Genomic DNA, 20660 nt, shown 5'->3' with positions numbered 1-20660 from the left:
GTGCCAAAGAGTGAGGGAACTGGAAGGAAACGCTCCATGGATTCAAAGCTTGGCCACAGCCTGGTAGTAGTAGCCCACATCAGTATGTAAGTTTGTGCCTAAAGCAACAGGGGCAGCCACAAATTGAACTCTCATGCCTCACACGCCCAAGATTGTCTGGAGCTGAGCAGTTACTGTTCCCATGGATGGGTGCTGGGTGGTTCCCAGGATGACAGTCTTTCTGATGACTTTTGTAGTCACCATGACCTGTTTGACCCTAGCAGTGTTTGTGTTTGCACACTTTACACTGGGGAAGCTGCTTTGAGAGGGAAAAGGTTTCCCCTGAGGAGGGTGAAGTAAGTACAAAAGGAACTTTGGAATGACAAATCCCATGAATAATCTGGACCACCTCATCCAGACCTGACTACTGCCTGTTGGGAAGTCTGAAGTTTTAGGGCATAAGGGTGAGCAGAGAGGAAAATCAGTGCCCCCTTTCCATTATGCAGCTCCAGCAAGAACCCTACTTCCTGAAATCTGCAGATAGATTTAGGTGTCTTCTTTTTGGAGACAGCGCAAGAGCATGTGCCAGTGGACAGCTCACCTCTGATATGCACTGCCATGGCTGCCTCTGCCCAGTTGTGCTTGGGATGGAAACTTGGTTTTCTTCTTTGTCATGGATGGGGCTTGGACTAGATGGGAAAAATACCTGGCACCCTACCCTGCACTGGGACTTTGAGCCTGTTGGCTGACTGTTCTTTTCTAATACAATAAAGTTTCAGACTTCCACCTGTGAGTCAAAAGCCCTCCTCAGTACACAGCCAATAGAGCCCCACATGGTTACACCTTCAAGCAGTAGGTCCAGGCAGGAACCTCGTGTGACCCTCTCAGGTAGCATTCGTGGGGGGGGGGGGGCTTTGTTAAGATTTCCAGCCTTTGTTTCAAGGAAAGGCAGGGAAGCTTAAGTTCATCCTTAGAACTTTAGTAAGCATTTTAAAAACGAACAAAAAACCCTTTTCTGATCACAAGTACCATCAGGGATGCCACCACCCCTGCTCAGCCTACTCTGGTCCCAATCTCCAGGGAAGGGACCTGGGAGACTGGATGTTCAGCAAGTGTTCCACATAGGCAAATCTTAGAAACATTGTGCTAGGTGGGGACTCTTTTTCCCAGATTAGAAAAACCGTAATCATTTGTTCTCCTTGTGTAAAGCCTGTAGAAGACACTGCTGTGCCCTTGTTGTATCTAGGCTGCACCCTGTGTTCCTGTGTTTGCTGTTGAATACAACTGGCCAGGCACATGGCCTTCCTCACTCCCCCATGGACTTGTCCCCCTGGTTACTATAGTAATACCCAATCACCTTAGTTAATCCATTCAAGGATGCAGCTAGCTGATACAGATTATAATGATGCATGCCCTTTAACCCTGGAATTCAAGTAACAATTTGTACAGATCTTAGCCACAAAGCATATCCTCATAGGTTGGGAAGCATGCGTCAGCTTCACAGGTGATAAAATGAAGCTTCAGACATTTGGAATCAACAGCCCACCTTAAGGTGTGGAGGACTGTTAGCTTTCTTGATGTCATACTTTTTGTGGTGACATTTACACTTTAGAGAGGCCCCTTCTAAGGGTCCTGAGGTTTGAATGATGAGTGGTTGAATTCTAGGCCTTCTCAAGGTGGTCCGAGAGACATGTGGAGGGTAGTTTTGTTACTGTGCCCCTCAGGAGGACCCCCAGCCAGCTAGCATGACTAGGAGCCCTCAAAACGACATAAACAACCAAGTGCAACTGACTGCAGCTGTGAAAAGAAAACATAAAAGTGGTGTGAGTGAAAACGAGGCCCCTGGTGCTCAGCAGAACTCTCTTCCAAAAGCCAGGACTGGTTTGGGAAACAGGAGGCTCAGGCAGCCAGCGAACATCCCCAGGGTGGGGTGCTTCTGGAAGGTTCCCAATTGCTGCCCCTTCTCTAATAGTGCTGGGATGAGTTCATTCTTAGCTCTTAGTAAACACAGCTGTTGTGGTTGTAATTTGCCTGGAGGGTTTTTTCCTATTCCTCCAGCCTTAGCAGTTTGGCAGCTGATAAGGGAACAATAGTGATGAGAGATGGGAAAAGAAGTTGCTGTCTCAGAGCAAAGAGAGAGAAGAGCAGGCACTTCCATGAACAGAATTCATTGAGTGAATCCAGTTGTGGAAAAGGCCGAGCTCCGTGGAGGCTGAGGAGGCGACACCTCACAGAGTGACTGAAGGGTGTTCAGTGCCCAGGTGACTAGTGCTCCTCGGAGAAACCACAGCATTCACAAAGAAAGTTGTCATAAAAGCAATGCAAGATTGTTCCAAGTGAAGAAGGGGTTAAGATTGTTCTTGGAAAACAGACTGGTAATGTGTCTGAATTTACTATGGTCCAAAAGGCATGGCCTTCTGAATGTGATCGGGCACAGATTTGTAAAAATGAGGTAATCATGTTGATTATGTTTTCCCCTAGATATAACATCATTAAAGCACAGTTTATGGGAAAACATGCTTTGGATGAGAATTTTAGGCAGAATCCAAATTCTTGTAAAAGTAGAGTGACTCCATAAGGAGACAGACCTGTGCAGATCCCGTCTGGACAGTGGTCAGTTGTGCCAGGCAGGAGATGGTCTCCCTGTTCAGTACGCAGATTCTGGTCACTGTGGCAAAACAGTGAATTGTCTTTCTGCACCACCCCTTCCAGCATTTTAGTCCTGCTGAGGCTGTGCTGTCCACTTGTGGGAAGGCTGCCAAAGACACTTCTACACCCTCAACTCAAGGAAGGCTTCCTGCGGAGAAGGGAACTTAGATGTGTTTACTTGGTGCAGGTGTAAAAATCCCTAAGGGTTCTTCTCCCCAGCTTCTTCCTGGGACAATAGTGCCCATTCCCCTTTGACACTAGAAGTTGAAACACACCTAAAAAGGATGCCTTGAAGTGACTTCCCTGTGGTCCATATATCCATGCTCAGAAACTCAGCTAGTGCATCAGAATCGTGGCAGTAGGAGGAAACAGAGATATGAATTTCTGCCTACTTCTTAAAGAGAAGAGCAAACTAGAAGTACCATTTCAAAATGGAGCAATTTATAAATCTGGGAATGAGACTCAAGCCAGTTGCTTGTGCTGGGTGGTCTAAGGGAGGTCTGATCTCTTTCTGGTGGGTGTTTATACTAGCTTAGCACAGGTTAGTGAAGTGTTAATGTGGACAGACACTCAAGTTGCTCCCATGCCAGCTGGAGTACTTGAATAATTTTGGTAGAAACTGATTAAAGGATTTGCCCTTGTGGAACCTGCTACATCAGTGCAGAGCCATGTCATTGAGACCTTGAAACGGTCCCTTCTCATACAGAGCTTGTTGATGGAGTTTCATATAAGAAATACAGATTGAGAGACTTTATAATATGGGCTATTTGTTGGAAACAGAATCCACTTTATTACAAAAAATATTGTGACATTGCAAAAATGATAAACCAATAGAAAATATTTTTAGATGTAACAATGTGTGTGCATCTGAAGTGATATATAGCAACTGTGTGTGATTTTATACTTAAATCAAAGTTATATACATAACATTTATCAAATCTGGCTGGGGTACTGAATGAGCCCATCTGCGCTTGAAATAAATCCAGAGTCCTGGTCTAGCCTCTAGGGACACCAGAGCTCTAGGGAGCCCTGGAGTTATTGCTGCTCCATTGAAATTTTTACAGCTCTCTGCCTCTTGTTTCTTCCCTCCTTCATCCTGTTTTTGAGCCCACTGAATTCCTTTGGAGATGATGATAATGATAATGGCTAACATTTGAGTGCTGCTTATGTGCCAGGTGAGGCCCACACAATAACTATGAAGTCAGTACTGTTATTGATCCCAGTTTTGAAGGAAAGAACTGAGCCAAGTAGACGTCAAGGTCCTTCAGGTGGTCAAGATTTCAAATGAAGCTTGTCCTAAAGCCATTACACTGGGCTGCTAAGAATGCTACCCCTCCTTCTTTCTTTCCTCTGACCAGGCCCTCAAAATCAAGAATATGTCCGTGATGGCCTGGGACAGATTTTAAGGAAAAGTACTGTAAGATTCTGTATGGAGACTTGAAATCTCTTATACAGAATTAGTGAAAGTGGGATGGGCTATACTTATTTGCTTTATTTGCAAAATAAGTGAAATAAACCCTTATTCTAAAGATTCTGTTAATTTTCTGTGTTCCTTATTGGCATCGAGAATCAGTTAGCAGGAACTTCCTTGAAAATTGGGACTAGGAAGGACATGTCTGCCCTCGGGGAGCTAAGAGAGTCAGAAATACTGACCCGGCAAATGTTGGAAATTTTTACATGAAGAACTGAATGGTTAAGCATGTCATGTGATCCCAAGGAGGCATTAAAGGGGAAGGCAGGAGGTAAGAGATGTGATTTTTGCAAGATGGTCCATTTTTGAGTTGGACGAATCCCATCTCATTTTTCTAACGATATCACAGCACACACCTTCTCAGCTGGAGGAGAGAGAACAGAGCCAGTGGACAAAAGCAACATAGCATCAGTAGAGACAAAGCAAAAGCATTTCTGTCCTCCTAGTTCCCTGCCTTCACCAGATGCTGTCACTTGATCATGGAAGGCCATCAAAACTGTTGACTTTTTTCATAATTGGTCCTGTTTCTCCACCTATCTCTCCACTCCTGTCTTCTGGGGTAGAAGGGCCTACAACTCCTTTTTTAGAGAGAATTGGCTAATGCTCATTCCAGAAGAGCACCAGATGGGTGTAGGTAGGTACCACAGGGTTAATTATAACACAGCCTTTGCCACAGTCCACACAGTATTCACTATACCTCGCACATATCCAACCTCCTCCTCTAACTCTCCTCTCTCATCCCTCTTAGAACATCTCCAGCTACACCCAGTCCCCTGACCTTGTCCTAAAGGATAAGCAAGCATGCCAGTATTTGTGTACTGCTGCTCCAAATTTACCCTTTCTGATTGCTCTTTGAAAACCAATCTGAGCCTTAGAGACATTTTCCCTTTGTAGCTGGCACTAGAGCATTGTCAGTAGAGGGCGCTGAAGGGTGATACAGGAACAAAATGATTTTGTGTCTGGTTCACAAGTAGCTTCTGCCGCATTGGGATCCTACACGTGAGTGCTAGATGAGACAGTGAGGACCATGTGGTGGGAACAAGGTACACTCATGAGGTTGAGACGTTGCAGCTGAGAAGCAGAGTTAATCACAAGGTTCTCATCTTCTGTAATTTTTCTCTGTTTTACTTCTACCAGCATCAGCCACAGAAGCGTCTGTGTAACCCTTAATCCAGGGAGCATGGCAGTTAAGAGCAAAGGCAAGCTTTTTTCCAGGCTCTGCCAACTTACTGTGTACTCTTTCACCTGATGCTTAGCTAATAGTATAAGCCTCAGTGTTCTCAACTGTAGAATGGGGATGATAATAGAACACAGCTCCCAGGGGTGTCTGGATTACTTCAGATGGGGATTATAGATGAGAACGCAGTACAGTGCCTGGCACTTTGGGATGATTATGTTGTGGCTGTTGAAGAAATCCAGCTCTGCATGCACACTAGATGGGATAATTTCTACCCTAAATCCTCACAATCATATAGCTAGCTACCTGCCTCTGATTTTCTATTCCTTTCTCCCACCCTTCTCCCACCTTCTCTTCTCTGCTGTTTCTTCACTCCCTTACTCTTCCCTATCTTTTTCTTAGATAAATTCTTCTTCTTAGATAAATTCTCAATTCTTCTTCTGTTTGGACTTTTCCTATAATGAATTAACAATGGTCTGATAAAGCAGATACGAAGTTTTTGCCTGGGGCCTTTCAGAAAAGAATGTGTTTGTTCTAAATATTATATTATCTTGCTCTTATTCTTTGTCTCCAAGCATTCCCTTCCACTTTTGTTCTTTAAGGAATAAAATAAAAAGGAAATGTTACTGTGGCTGTGACCCAAAAGCCAGATGAGTCACGGCTTAGCAACAGACAGAGATCTCAGTGTAAGTAGTTTCTTGTCCTTGTGAGGTAACATCTGTAACTTTCGAGGGCTTCCCTTCACCAGCTGGATAAGGAGCTCCAAGATTAAGTTTCATACAGGCAGCCCACAGGCAGGGGTAGCCTGCCAGCACCTGGAAGCCCAGCGAAGTTGTTCTGTGGACCAATGCTGCCTCTGATGGGATTAGGTCTCTTGAGCTGGACCTCGAATTTTCTGAGGGCAGCTGCCCTATGGTCTCATTCACATTTGTATCCCCATTGCCCAGCCAAGCCCTGGCCACAGGAAATACAGAAGAAATATTTTAAGAGTATAAAATATGAACACTTGGTTGGAGCTGGGCCAATTGTAGAAGAATGAATTCTTTTCCAAGCCCTGTTGATAAGCGCTCAGCACTTTTCATTGAAAAGAAAAAAGGGAGGTGGGAATAGTAGTTTGCATTTTAGTGCCCTTCTTGTGGTAGATGAATTAGACCATGGGCTCTGCACTTGATCTGACTCTATCACTTTTGTTGCGACCTTGGGCATGTTTTAACTCTGGTCAACTCAGTTTTCTCACCTGCTAGAGAAAGAATGATTGATGCGTATACATAAGTAATAGGACTGTAGAGATGAGAAAAGGAATGTTAAGGAGTACCAAATGTAGTACCTAATGTATGTAGTAAGCTTTCAAGAAAGATTTGCTGAAAGCCTCCTTTCTCTAAGATGAGGACAGTGTCTGTATCAGTCTGTTTTCTGTTGCTGTGACAAAAGACTTGAGGATAGGTAGTTTGTAAAGAAAAGAACTTTGTTTAGCTCACAGGTCTGGAGCTCCAAGAACGTGGCACTACTTGCCTGTGGTGAATGCCTCGTGGTGAATAACATCACAACTGGGCGGGAACACATGTAGAAGAGACAACAGGAGGGATAGGAAGCCAGAGAGACTGGGAGGACCAGGCTGGCTCCTATGATGGCCCACTTTCATGAAAACTAAGCAGAGACTCAAGAAAACTGTATTCATCCACTTCTAGAGCAGCATCCCCCATGCTGGGGCCACCTTCCATTAGTCTCTACCTCATAAAAGTTCCACTTCCTCTCAGCATTACCCCACTCAATCTCACTCAAAGTAGAGTAGCATTAAGAAAGGGATTAGGGGAGAGTGTTCTGGCCCAGTCTTTCCCATCCTTGACTTTCACCTGCCAGCTTTTGTGAATTTCATCTACTAATAAGGCATACTACTACTTATCTCACATGTTTTTGAGAGGAGTAAACTAGAATTATGCACAATTAGTACTGTTCTAGGGCATAGTAAATGCTGACTAAAGGGTAGTGATTGTCATCTTATTAACGCATAATATTTGTCATTTATGCTTGCATTTAAGCTAGCCTTTTTTTTTTTTTGGTACTGGGGGTCGAACTCAGGACCTTACCCTTGAGAGGCAGGTGGCAGCACCACTGAGCTAAATCCTCAGCCCTAAGTTAGCCTTTTAAGAAAACAGCAGTCCTTTTCACCTGGGTTTAGCTTTGTGCCGTTAATAAGCAGGTGCATCTTCCTCCTTCGCAGTGTTGCAGATAGAGTAGGCGAGAAGAGGGTGTGTGGGTTAGAGGCAGAGCCCTTTCCTGCCTCCTCATCACTCAGCACTGTAGCCTGAGCACACTACCTGTCTTCTCTGAGCTTGTTTCCTCATTCTCTACCTGGCAAGTTTGAGGAGAAGATCTCATGAGAAAGATGTCAAATTATGGGTAGTCAAGACAACAGTAAAATGATGGAGCTGGCATTTTACTTGCTTTTCAAGTGTTTGTACATTTATGTGACACTTTAAACAAATTTTAGAGATTGCATTATAGTTTTAGGTTTAAATAAAATGTTTCCAGTGTATGGGCACCGCTCTTCATTTTTTGTATTGAAGGATTCTATTAGCTGATCAGCTACTTGTCCCTCTTAGGCTGAATAAAAAATGCAGAGTAACAGTGTCTGCTGTGGGTAGATAAGAATTGTCATGGTAAGCCACTGACATACTCACCTGAGTTTAATTTTCTCCCTGTTTATTTAAATAATGATAGACAATTTAATGAGCTTTCTGTTTTTCTTATAAAACACAAAATACGTCCAGTTTAAATCAAAACTGAAAGAAAAAATTAGTTACATATCTCATTACTAATCTAGCTATTGTGTTGTATTTCATTAAATGATTTACTTTTGGGCCAGGGATATAGCTCAGTGACACTGCACCTGCCTGGCAAGCGCAAGGTCCTGAGTTGGATCCTCGGTATCAAAAAGAAAATTTACTTTTGAAATTATCTTCCTCCTGCTGGCCACCCCGGGCTATATTAACTGCTACTGCTACTTACTTTGGTCAGTTGGCAGAAATATACTCAGTTTTTTAAATATAATACAGGAGTTAATTTCACCCATAGCATGTCTGGAAGCTCAAAATTAGGTTCACGACTGCACCCTACACTCCTCGCACCTGTTTTTGTATGGCCTGTGAGCTAAGCATGATTTTTACATTTTCACATGGTTAAGAAGAAGGATCCAGTAGGCCATAGGGGAATTGTGTGCAGTTCACATTTCAGTGTTCCCTACACGTCCACTGGGGCACATCCACACACATTTGTTTGCTGCTCTCTGGCAGAGCTGAGTAGAACAGAACCTCACCATGCACAAAGCCTGGGACATTTATTGTCTGGCCTTTGCAAAAGCAAGCTGTGGACCCCTGACCCAGATGCCAACTCTGCCTGGTTTTCTGTCCCCTTAGACCCCACTGCCCCGCAGGCTGCCCTGTGCCTCCCTTTCCACTGTCCTCTTTAACAGTGTGCTTCTCCTCTGCTCCTAACGCCACTGTGTCCGGGACGGTGGGGTCATGTTTCTTTCTGCTTCACCTGTTTAGCTCCAGCCAACCTTGTGATGTTTTAAGAACCAAGCCGTCCTTTCCTCTGAAATATCAAACATGAGAAAAACTGTTAAAAATCAGTTGTTAAGAAGGCAAATTGACTCTTAAGAACTATTTGATTTTTACAAACTATTTTAAATTCCTCAAATTTACTTTGGTGCCATTATTTTTTGTTTACTTCTTTGGGCCTTTGTGTTTCATGGTCCTGGGGATGGAACCCAGGGCCTTTTGAATGCTAGGCAAGGTCTCTGCCCCTGAGCTACAGGCCCAGCACCCACCCTTTTGGAATTTGGATGTACAGTTTTGCTATATCATGCTATCTACATTTCTGAAAAAATCTTAAAAACTGCAAAATTGCAGACTTAAAAAAAATTACAGGAAAGGAAGGTGGCAACAAACTACAAATCTGGACAACTTTGAATGACAGCAGTTTCAGAAAAATAAAAATGGCAATAAAAATGGAGACAGAGTTATAAAGACATTTAAAGCCCTGAAAGTAATTCTGTAGTAAACACATAACATTGCTTTTAAAATGGTCCAGTCAGCATCCCGGAGAGGGTGGTCAGGATGGTTTGCAGCTTTAGGTGAGACACTCCTGGCCCTCACGTTGAAAGATAACCTGCAGGAGCACATCCATGACAGGGCCTCTGGCTCTGCCACAGCAGGAGGGAGGCCAGGTGTAGGGCACTGTTCTTTTGTGGCTTGCTGCATGCAGCTGGCGGAGTATGTCTTGCATTCTCCTGCTGTTACTGATTCTAAAAAAATACTGACATGCTAGAAAAAATCGCATGTGAACTGAAGCAAACAGACATGTTCAGGTGGCACTGTTTCCTACATGTGCTTCATGTGTGTGCACCCTTGCATCAGAGAAACGTGTTTCATCAGAACTTGCTCCTTTCTTCACTTCCCATCCCCCGCCCCCATCTCTGTCTCTCTTCTTTGTTTTTCCCTCCAAATAATATTGAAAATCAAGTAGCTGTATTGAGCAGGAGAATCTGAATCCCAATAGCTGGCCAAACCCAAGGAGGCATCAAATAAGCATTAAGAATTTCAGGTTAGCTGTTATGTCAGGATAGCACATTTGTAGCACAATGTATGTTAAATCCAAGGGGAATGAAAAGTGAAAGTAAGGTTGTAGAGTCATTAAATTTAATACTTCTTGAGCCATCTGAAGCCCCTCTCCACTGCTAAGTGGCGAGACCTAGTGTGCGCACATCAGCTGGGCCCCACCATGCACAGCGGCCCCTCACCAGTGATAGACTGGGAGTGGAGGGCAGTACTGGCTTTTTTGGGGGGTTTTTTGGTACCGAGGATCGAACTTGGGTCCTTGCACTTGCGAGGCAGGCACCAGAACCACTGAGCTAAATCCCCGGCAAGTACTGTTTTTAATACCCCTCAAATTTGAGGATAGGCTAGAAAGTAAAGCTTAAAGATCGGGTTCTAGACATATGTGTGAATTTTTTAATGTGTACATATAAAGTTGCGTATTTATAAAATTATATCCATACATGTGTAAGGTATAGCAGCAAGAAAATAAAAAATTATTGGCAATGTAACACCAGGGAAAGATTTTAAAGCCACTGAAGATGAATAATATTGAGTGTTCTCAGGAGGAAGAGACAATACAGATTAGACTTTGATGAATGCCAATTGGAAGGAAGATAAGCAGAGCAGTTTTTACTCCAGCATATACAGTAAGGTCAGGATGGTTGTAATAGCCGGAGAGAATGTGGAATAGCCAGCAGAAGAGGTGCTAATCAGCAGCTCAGGCTCCTGGAAGGGGAGATAAGGTGTAAGTAGCACCTTGTTATCAACCAGAATCACAGCACAGTGTGGACTGGAAATACTGTATTATGGTGACAGAAATCCTCAAAAGCACATCAGGGTAAACGTTCTGATGCAGAATAAAATGATGAGTTATTTTTAAATGTGCAAAATTAGCTTGTGACCAGACTAGGGAAAATCAGTTAAGTGTCAGGGTATAAAAAGCTGTCAGAGGCAAATTAGGAAATGTTTGAACAAAGCTATTGATGAGAAATGACCTCAGAGGTTTTATAAAGAATGTCCTTCAAATCAGTGACTAAATAGGGTATTTATGTTAAAGTCAAAATGTGACTGGGTTTAATACTTACCTTAGGAACTGCATTTGAATGTATTAGAATACACACTGTACAAATATCTTTTAAATAAATCAAGGATTTCCTTTCTCACCCACTTAAAAAAGGCAAGTGAGAGCTGCTGTTGTGGCCTATCATTAGGACCCAGGCTGTTTCTGATTTCCAACTCTGCTATACTAAGTAATTGTACTCATCTCAAATTTACTTCTTAATCCAAAACGGCTGCTAGAACTCCTGCCATTAGACAAGCTCCAGTCTCATCTTAGTCTACTTAGGATACAAAAGAAAGGAAGGCAGCCCACTCTAAAGAACTTTCATAGGAAACTTAATTAAAGATCTCCTACCCTTAGTAGCTAGGGAAACTGGGAAATGGTGGGCTTTTCACTAGACCATTTCTGTCCAAATAAAAGTAAGATTGTGTTCAGAATGGAAAGGGTGGAGGGGGGATGAATGTGCTAAGCTAACTTTTGTATTAGGTGAAATGGTAGGGAGGGTATTGTTATATGTCTAGGAAACATGCTTAAATGAGACATCTCAGGGTAAGGAAAAATTGAGGTAAAGATAAAAATAGAGAACAACACAAATACTACTACAATAAGAGTGTACCAGAGACCACTTGGCCCGATAAAAGATAGGTATGATGCATTTTCTCTAGCCGACCCAGAAATCAGATTTCATAGAGTATCAGTTGAAAGCTGTGTCCCAATTCCACTTCTGCTTGCTAACTTAGTAGACGATCTTAGGCAAGTTTCTTGCTCTCTTTGGGCTCAGTTTGACCATCTGTGATGTGGAAGCAGCATTGTGTTTTTCCTAAGTGGTTGCCAGGATTCACTGGGATGTTTGTAGAGCTAAGCACATGTAATGCCCCAGGCTCACCAGTATGGCTGGGCCATGTCTGCTAGAAGTTCTGTTCAGCAGTGTCATAGTCACTTTCTCGTCATTGAAACAAAATATCCAACACCCACAACTTAGGAAAAAGAAGTTTATATTGACTCCCAGTTTCAGAAGTTTCAGCCCACAGAGGACTGGCTCCAAGACAGAAACAGTATGATGGAAGAGCATGGCAGAAAAACACTGCTCGGGCCATGGTGGTAAGGAAGCAGAGGGGCAGGTGTCAGGGAAGGGGATGTACCTTTCCAGTGACACACACCCCAGTGACCACCTCTGAAGAGCAAGTTAGCTGTGAACTCACCAGGGGACCAACCTACAGATGAGTAGTGTCCCTGTGACTCGGTCACCTTCCAGTACACGAGGCTTTGGAGGACACCCCAGATCTGACCAGAGCAAAGCTCATGCCTTGTGCCACCTCATACTGGAGAGTAGGAGGAGAGAAATTGTCCTCATCCTGTGATCCAGGCCTGGACAACACAGAAGCAGAACAAGAAGGGACAAATATTGAGAAGGGGGCCCAGGGATTTAGTTCAGTGGTTTGGCCGCCTGCTGTGCAAGCGCAAGGACCCGAGTTCAATCCCTGGTACCAAAAAAAAAAAAAGAAGTATTGAGAAGAAACTGCCTTTTCATAGCTTCAGAGAGTTGAATATCCAAATATGTCCCCAGGAGCTTCGGAACAGAAGACTAGGGATGAAAACTCCAATTCCAGGGGGAAGTATCAGGTTGTTTCCCACCCATAATCCTATAATCACATGGGTCCCACTGATAAGAAGCAGCTAAGACTCCAACATCACCAGCTTGGCCCGATGGGAACCAGAGCCTTGGATTTTAGAGGGATGCTCAAAAGATGTACAAAGGGACCCACAGAATTGAGTGTAAGGCTAGAGGCATCTGACGTTCAGATGGTGCCCCGCCCCCCCCAAAACCAGGGAGACCCAAAATGAGTTCATTCTCTCCGCTTCTAAGGTTTTCTCAAAATAAGGTAACTCTTTTCTTTCAATTTTGTCATGGAAAACTTCTCAGAATAGCATAATGAGTCCCGAGGTACCTGTTGCCCAGCTTCATAAGTTATCAACTCACCGCTAATCATGGTTTATCTTTATTCTCCTACCCACTGTCCAAATTATTTTGAAGCAGATCCAAGACATCTTACTCTTTTATCCTAAAGTATTTTAGTATACATCTCTAAAATATAATGCTCTTTTTAAAAACTCCACAGTAAAATTATCACAACTAAACTTCATTTACAGTGAGTTAGTAAAATATGCAGCCAGTCTAAAGATTTCTTAGATTGTCTAAATATTTTATTCAAATGATCATGCAGATGAGATCCAGTGGTATGATTGGGTCTATTCCTTGGGTCTTTTTTAATAGAAGTTTATTTTTGAAGAAACTAGGTTATTTATCCTGCAGAGCTGCCCACAGTCTGAACTTCGTTAATCACATACCCCTGATGTGGTTTGCCATTTTTTTCTCCCTGCTGCTTTTCTGAAATTGGTAGATAAGATATAGCAGTTTGAGCAAATTTAGGGTTGATTTCGGCAAGGCTGCTTTGTCTTAACATCTGTAAGTACATAATGTCTGGTTAGTTTGTCCCCCGCTTCTCAGTCTCCCCTTCTTTCTCTCCTACCCTACCCTCGCCGCCTCCTCCTCTCATTTAAACCATATGGGGGATTGAACCCAGGGCCTCTTAACACCGAGCTACATCCCCAGCCTCTTATTTTTATTTTGAGACAGGCTCTTGCTGAGATGCTAAGTTGTCCAGGCTGGGCTCAAACTTGCAGACCTCCTTCCTCAGCCTTCCACATTGATAGGAATCATTTCCTACACACAATTATTTGTTAGTACTGCTAGTGATAGTGTGTCTCTCTGAGCTCACTTAATTTAATGTGTGATGTTATTTGATGTTTTTCATTCTGTTGCAGTTATTCTTTCTGATGCTATATTGACTAGTAAGTTAGCCTATAAATGCCGAGTTGAGGACCATCTGAAAAGTTCTTCTAGGAAGCAGACTTGGACAGCATCTGCAGTGAGCTAGCGCCTTCTGCTTCCCAGCTCTGCTGCTGTTTTGAAGGGAAGCTTTCTCACTTTAATTTTTCTGAGTATAGCCTCAGCCTCTGTGCTGCCTCTATATGTTCTAACAGCTGAACCATCAGACACCCGGCTAGATAGGTCCTCGGTGATTAATTTTTTCCTGGAGACCCTGAGGCTTGCAGTCATAAACATATGGTGTCAGATGTCTTGGTGGGTAACTGAGCTAATGGTGTGTGAAGGTGACCTGAACAAATTTGGAATCAGAACTCATGTGGGTTATGCCAAGCTGCTCCTATATTAAATTTAGAGTATTCATATTTTTGCCTCAGTCTCTCTTGGAGACTTAAGTATGTAGTTCTGAGCTCAGAAATTCTGTTAAGGTCAGAGGAAGCCAAATGCCACCTCTTTTGAATCTTTATAATGAACTTGTTCATGCTTTCTTTCCCACATTCTGCCAAATACCTTTGTTCTCCTTTTACAGTTACTGTTTCTAAACTGAGAATGGCAGATAACCAGACCAGATGAAGCATGGTGGGGTTTCATCCATTTTTTCCAACCATTTTCATGAGGAGAAATTTATACCAACAGAATATGATTTGGCCGCTTCACTGTAGGCCAGTGGTTATTTGCAAGCTTCTATCCAGGACTGCATTACCTCTTGGTCTTTAGTTTCTTTTTGATAGTTACAGCCCTGCCAATGAAAAAATGTTGAGCACAACTTCCTAATGTATGGATGTTAATTTATCACTAAGAATGTGTAATACTGTTACAATGCAGGGCTCATTATTAAAATGATGAGAACTATAAATGAACGTTTTCTTGGGTGTGTGTGTCTCGGAATCATCTTATGCATCCCACTTTGGACTTCATACCTTAGATGAGTCACTGTGAGGTTCCCTCATAGCAATAATACCCTCCAAATAAACCAGACACCAAACAAAATTCAATTTCAGTTAACTTTTTAAAAATCACAAAATTTAAAGACATTTTTAATTTCAGTGTATATTCTTTTGTTTTCAGAAATTAAATTTCATTTGAATCACATGAAAGAACACTATATTATTTTAAATGTAGAATCTCTCAAAGGGCTTTAACTTGCCCCTACTACTGGTATTTGCACGTGGTGTCTGGGCTATCAGTGAACACAAACTTATAATCCATGACAGGCATTTTAGTATGTGAACACCGACCCTCCTCCCTGCTAATAATATAGTGGCCTTTGGTTTTTGCTAAAATAGTCGTAGCAGTTTTCCTTTGAAATATCGGGTTATTTGGCCCTGCTCTCCATTGGAGTGGACAACTTCCCACCTCTGTGATTTCTCTCATTGGATAAGCATCACTTATTCCTTGTCTTGTTTCAAACCCTCAAGGTCTTTGTTTCTTGGACCTCTGCCTCTGTAATTTGGCAGGTGTGTGTTGAATCACTTATGCTGATGATCTAGACCAGTGGTCACAGATAGATCTGTCTTGGTCCTTCCCCCAGGAACTGACCAGTGATCAGATTAATGATCACAGATGGATGTGACCAGGTCCTTCCTCCCAAAGCTTTGAATCACTTAACAGAAAGCAACAGACTGTATGCTCAAGTAGTGTTTAATAAGGTGGGAGACCGCAATGACTAGAGGATCAGGGGGGTTCGTTGCCTAAAAGCATAATAATGCTGAGAAAGTTGGGGTGATGGGATATGCTTGAGTAAAGTGTCAAGAATAAGGTGCACCCTGAGCACTCCAAAGGGGCTCCCTGGGGTGGTGGCAGCAGAATGGTATGGGAAACCAGTAGAGCATCTTTTGAACCAAGACTGAAAACCACAGTTATGTACCCCTTGGCTTAATCCAACCCAGCTGCTGTCGCAAAGTCCCATAGACCAAGTGGCTTATAAATTCTTCACAGTTCAGGAGGCTAGAAGACCACAATCAGGGTGCTGGCATGGTTGGGTCCTGGTGAGGGCTCTCTTCTGCATTGTAGGCAACCTACTTCCTCTTGGGTCAGAAAGAAAGAAAGCTAGATCTCTGATCTCTTTTTATAAAGGCACTAATCCCATCTGCAAGGGCTTGATTCCCATAATCTGTTTGTCTCCAAAGGCCCCACTTGGTGGTTTAGGACCTCAACTTGTGAATTTTAAGGGGACACAGTTAGTCCATACCAGCTGTGGACATGGGGTAGAGGAGAAAGGTTTGAGAAGTCATGAGAAGAATCCTGTGTAGTTGAAGTCACCTGTCCTTGCCATCTGCTATGATCCTCTGGGGCTCCCCAGGAGAGAGGATGATTATAACCTGGAGAATCTGGGGTCAGGTAGGTGAAACCGCTTCTCAAGAGCACAGAGCCAAAGGTAGCGCTAAGTCTAAAAGCTCAATTTCCTGGCTACAGATTCTGCACCCCTTTTACTATTCCTCTGTAGGCCCATTAGGGTGGACCTGGTGTAGGAGCAGAGCTCGAGTGGTACCCGAGAAATAGAGGGGATGGATAGAGTGTGGATTGTGTGGGGAGAGAAGGATATAGAAAGCCAGAGAGAGATTTTCCAAAATGACTGACAAAGGTGAGACCTCAGCTTTGCTTTCCCAGTATATGTTGGTTGTCCCTGTTTTCAAACTGCTGCTTCTAAATTGTCACTTAAACTGCTTTTCCTTTCTAAATATATTTATTGGCAGCATTTTGGATTGGAATGGGCTCTAATTAGGCTGATCACTTTTATTCTGCTATCTTCATGATTTCAGGAAATCAGAACTGAAACATGAAAATTTTGAGAGACATGTGATTTATTTCAAGGAGCGAAACAGGGAGGGTATTTTGGGCTTCCCTCTTAAAATCAGCCCTCCCATAAAGCCTGCTTCTCAGTTGTCCTTCAAAAGGGACTCTCGGTGCTGTGCTCAATCAGGATCTCCATCCAAATACCTCCATAGCACTGAGGAGATCGTGCCTGGGATTTGGAAGATAGCTCCTATTTTGATCCAACAGGGAAGGAAGGAGCCCAAGAGAGATTTGTGCTTTAAATGGCCTGGTTTGTCACATGCCATGTCCCAGCCTACAACAGCGACTGTTGACACTTGGTATTCTGAGGGGAGAGATTATGCACATTTTTACCAGCTGACACATCCATCATTGGGAAGCCGTGGGTACTAATGCACATGGCATGGGCACAATGCCTTGGACAGGAAATTTAACAAGCACAGTGCTTATGCATTCGAGTTTAAAACTAGAAACTCATCAGAGCTGTGTGGTACAATGGAAGCAAGCCCGCGCCCTCCCCTAGCACACAGGTGGGGAGCCCTGGGTCAGGGACCTCAGCATCAAGGACAAAAGGTGTTTTAGTGAGGGCAGGGCATGCCCTGAAGCATATGAAGGTGCTGCTCTGTCTGGACTTCATGGCCTGCCCTGTGTCAACCATAACAGTGTTGGCTGAGCACTTTTAGATGCCTATAGGGAGTGTGTGTGTGAGAGAATGTGGTTATGGGATTTGTAGCCCCTTCGCACCATAATACTTTCAGAAATTGCATTTGTTCCTATGAACCCCCTCTTGAGATAGTATGGCAGTTTTAACAGTCCCAACTTTTACAGATAAGAAAACTTGAAGCTTTGGGCACTTGCCCAGATTCCATAAGAAGTTAGACACAGAGCTGGTATAAAAACCCAGATTGCATCAGTTTTGAGACCAACTGCCTACTAAGTGTTACAGACGTGTGGACAGGGTCCCAGAAGGGCGGGTTACATCAGTCCTATGTGAGGGGTGCGGACAGGCCTCCTTGTGCCAAGGCTGTATGTGTGTAGAGAGACTGACTCCTGCCTCTCCTTACTCTGCCATCCAGTTAGTACCCTCCATTCTGTGAGGCTGCTGGTTAGAGCCATCAAGCATAAAGATCTTCAAAAAGCCCTAGGTTTTTTTGAAGCAGTGCTGCTTACCCTGAGCACAGTCCCTCTGGCAGTGAGAGCTTCCCGGCACATTAAATGATGTCTTATTTGGAGCCTCTCTTCCTCCTGAGCAGTCTTTGTGGTCATGATCTGCAACCAGAGGACAAGTTTGTGACCTGCCTGAGTCTATGGCTATCCTGGTGTCCCCAGAGAGGTGCTGTTTATTATTAATTAGGGCTCTAAAGTGAGGAATACCTCCAAATATTACTATAGAATCACAGGATTAATTCCTTTACAGTAAATTAAGCACTTAGTGTTTCTCCATATTGCTGTGGCCTGGTCTGTGTTTTATTTAATTCACGGTCAAATGAATGGAGCCAATCTCGGTGTCCCACCCCACCTGCTGTCTCTGAAGAATCCAGGAAGCGTGTGCTTGCCTGGTGGAGTGTAAACACCCGCCTAATGTCTGTGCTGCATCCAACTCACGGCGCCATTTTTGCTTCAGGATATGAGAGGCTGGCAGGAGGGTAAGGCCTGTGGGATGCCCTCTTCTCTTTACAGTGAAACAAAGATGTATACTGTCCTGCAGAAGCAGGCCTGGCGCGTGCTGTGATTTCCCTTGTTGGTTTCCCAGCAAAATGGTCCTCCTTGATCCCACCTCCCAGATTTCTACAAAATCACAACGTGTGAAATGTGCCGTTTGGGACTGCCAAATGTAACTTTGGAGACAGATTTTCTCTCTCCCCAAGTTGTAAGATAATCACATATGAAAAAGTTGGAAATTGAAAGAAAGCAATTACTTTTCATCTTGGCATGCAGAAATAAACAGATTTGATGTGTATTCTGGCAGTCATTTTGTGACTGATTTGTGTACTTCGTTTGAAAGAAACTTTTTGAAATAAATAAAAAATGCTCCTCAATAAACTATAAGTAAAGACAGGTTGACAAATCTGTCAGTGCTGTCCATTAATGTGAATATATGAATTATTAATTTTGGTAGAGCCACTGACAGATATACAGTTAACACTGGAAAATGGAAAATGTAATACTACTCTTTACTCTTTGCTCAGAGAGATCAACAGACAAGACAGAAAGGTAATGGGTTTTTGCTCCCTTTTTACAGAGAACTACATTAAAATGATTAAAAGCATTAACCTGTTACTTCCTAGTTTTATATATAGTATTTTTTAAATTATTTATTGATGTGATTGTGTATTCAAAGTTCAGAAAAAAAATGTTCACTGCATTTCTTTCCTGGTCATGATTATTACTCATTTCATCTCATGGTTATTGCTGAAATTAATCTTTGATCTAAGGAGGGGTGGGTGTTAAAAGTGATCCCCTTTGGATTTTGGATGCTCCAAGTATGCTGAAGATTCTCAGGTGGAGATCAGCTCAGCCAGATTGTTTGGGGAAGCTCTAGGTAAGGGAGTGCCCCAGGGTGGCCCAACGGTCTACTTTGTGTGCCTGCCAGCAGTCCTGGTCCTTTTCACTTGGGGGGGTGAGTCCTCTGGAGAGAGGGCAGCTGTGAGGGTAGCATCTAGCAATGACTGGTCGCCACTCTGCCTCCTTGCCTTTTCAGACTGCTAGGGAAGCCCCACAGAAAGCAGAGAAGGAGCTACTTACATCATAAATTGAAAGTCATGGCCAGAGATTTAGCTCAGTGGTTTCGCCGCCTGCCTTGCAAATGCAAGGACCCGAGTTCGATCCCTGGTACCAAAAATAAATAAATAAATAAATAAATAAATAAATAAATAAAAGTCATGGATTTAATGGGTTGACAGACCTTCAAATCAAGGCTGTCATTTTATATGTAAGGAACTTGAAGTTGTACATGATAAAGTAGGCACCCCAGATCTATTCCAGTGGTTCCAAGAGAACTAAAACTTGTACCAGGTTTCTTACCTTCCAGATAGGACTCTGAAGAGCTTCAACCAGTCTCTGTCCAGAAACAGATTGAGGAAAGCCTAGAAAATCACAGGGAAGACATTCACCCAAAATCAGAATGAAGGAAGGAACTTGTGGCATGCTGTTGTCTCAGGAGGCATTGACAGTTGACAGTTTTCACCAAGGCATGAAGTAGGGTTTATAAGGAAGCTTTCCACTCCTGGACTTCAGCTGAGTGAGTGAGCACTGAGTGGACTTGGTGACTGCCTTCCAGTCCTTGGGACTCTGACCCATCAGCCCAGCCACGTGATAAAGTCTGTGCCTGTGCCATTCACAGCACTTGCCCTGGGCCGTGAACCTTTCTCTTTCCTGCTCTCTGATCCTGATCCAGGCCTGCTGAGGAAAGGGCATGACCCTGGGGCTCTGCTATGGTGCTGTTACTGCCAGGCTTGGTGGGATGACAGAATCTTCCTCTCCTTCATGTCCTGTTAGATCTTGCTGTCCCCGCCAATGCTGCTTTTACGCATCATCTCCCAAATCTCAGTCATTCCACCCCAAATCCATACCCACCTGGACAGTTAACTGCTATTCTTAATGGACATACTCTAAAAATTAACCATTTTAGGTTTGTCCTAAATAATATTCATGAACTCACATAAAGTATGCCATATTTTTCTAAACCCCTATAGATTCATGTAACTTGAAATGTTAAATGGTCATCCATCTACTACCTAAAGGCACCTTGTATTTTTAAGTTGAAAGAATGAGATTTCATAGAATACAAGAAAAAAACAACCATTTGAACCCTTTCTTTGTGGAGGTTATTCTCTGTGCTTTGGATACAATTTTGGGCAGGCCCTGTAACTCTTAAAACAGTAAAAAATCTTTCTATTACTTTTAGTTCCAAGAACAATCCCAGTGCAGTAATTAAAGTATCCACTTTGGTTTAATAATGGAAACTCTGAACACCATTTTAAGTAAAGCTTCCCTCTGCTGCCAAGTGCTGCTCCACCCAAGAAGCTGGAAGCGGGGCGGTGTGTGTGTGTGTGTGTGTGTGT

The 20660-nt window shown here is 43.3% G+C and overlaps 1 protein-coding gene and 1 long non-coding RNA gene across 22 annotated transcripts in view; one reads left to right on the top strand and one right to left on the bottom strand.

The window, feature by feature from the left end:
- Window positions 1–20660, top strand: part of Mgat5 (alpha-1,6-mannosylglycoprotein 6-beta-N-acetylglucosaminyltransferase) — a 337418-nt gene that overhangs the window by 258849 nt on the left and 57909 nt on the right. The gene's annotated exons all lie outside the window — the stretch shown is intronic.
- On the bottom strand, window positions 3487–19904 carry LOC106010449 (uncharacterized). 3 transcript variants are annotated; one of them, XR_015445324.1, is made up of 5 exons: window positions 19621–19866; window positions 19342–19425; window positions 17767–17865; window positions 12137–12302; window positions 3487–8870 (listed from the first exon to the last, which is right to left on the bottom strand). It is a non-coding gene; the product is annotated as an uncharacterized LOC106010449 (long non-coding RNA). The 3 variants fall into 3 exon arrangements; XR_015445323.1 differs by having other exon boundaries at window positions 8715–8870; window positions 12137–16921; window positions 19621–19904; XR_001184257.3 differs by lacking the exon at window positions 12137–12302 and having other exon boundaries at window positions 7672–8870; window positions 19621–19857.

This window comes from Heterocephalus glaber, unplaced genomic scaffold (assembly GCF_053883595.1).
Source record: "Heterocephalus glaber isolate CG9 unplaced genomic scaffold, H.glaber_assembly_v1.0 deba00000347, whole genome shotgun sequence".
NCBI classification, from domain to species: Eukaryota; Metazoa; Chordata; class Mammalia; order Rodentia; family Bathyergidae; genus Heterocephalus; species Heterocephalus glaber.
The sequence above is the reverse complement of the archived record's forward strand: the minus strand, read 5'-3'. Positions and strand labels throughout refer to the sequence as shown.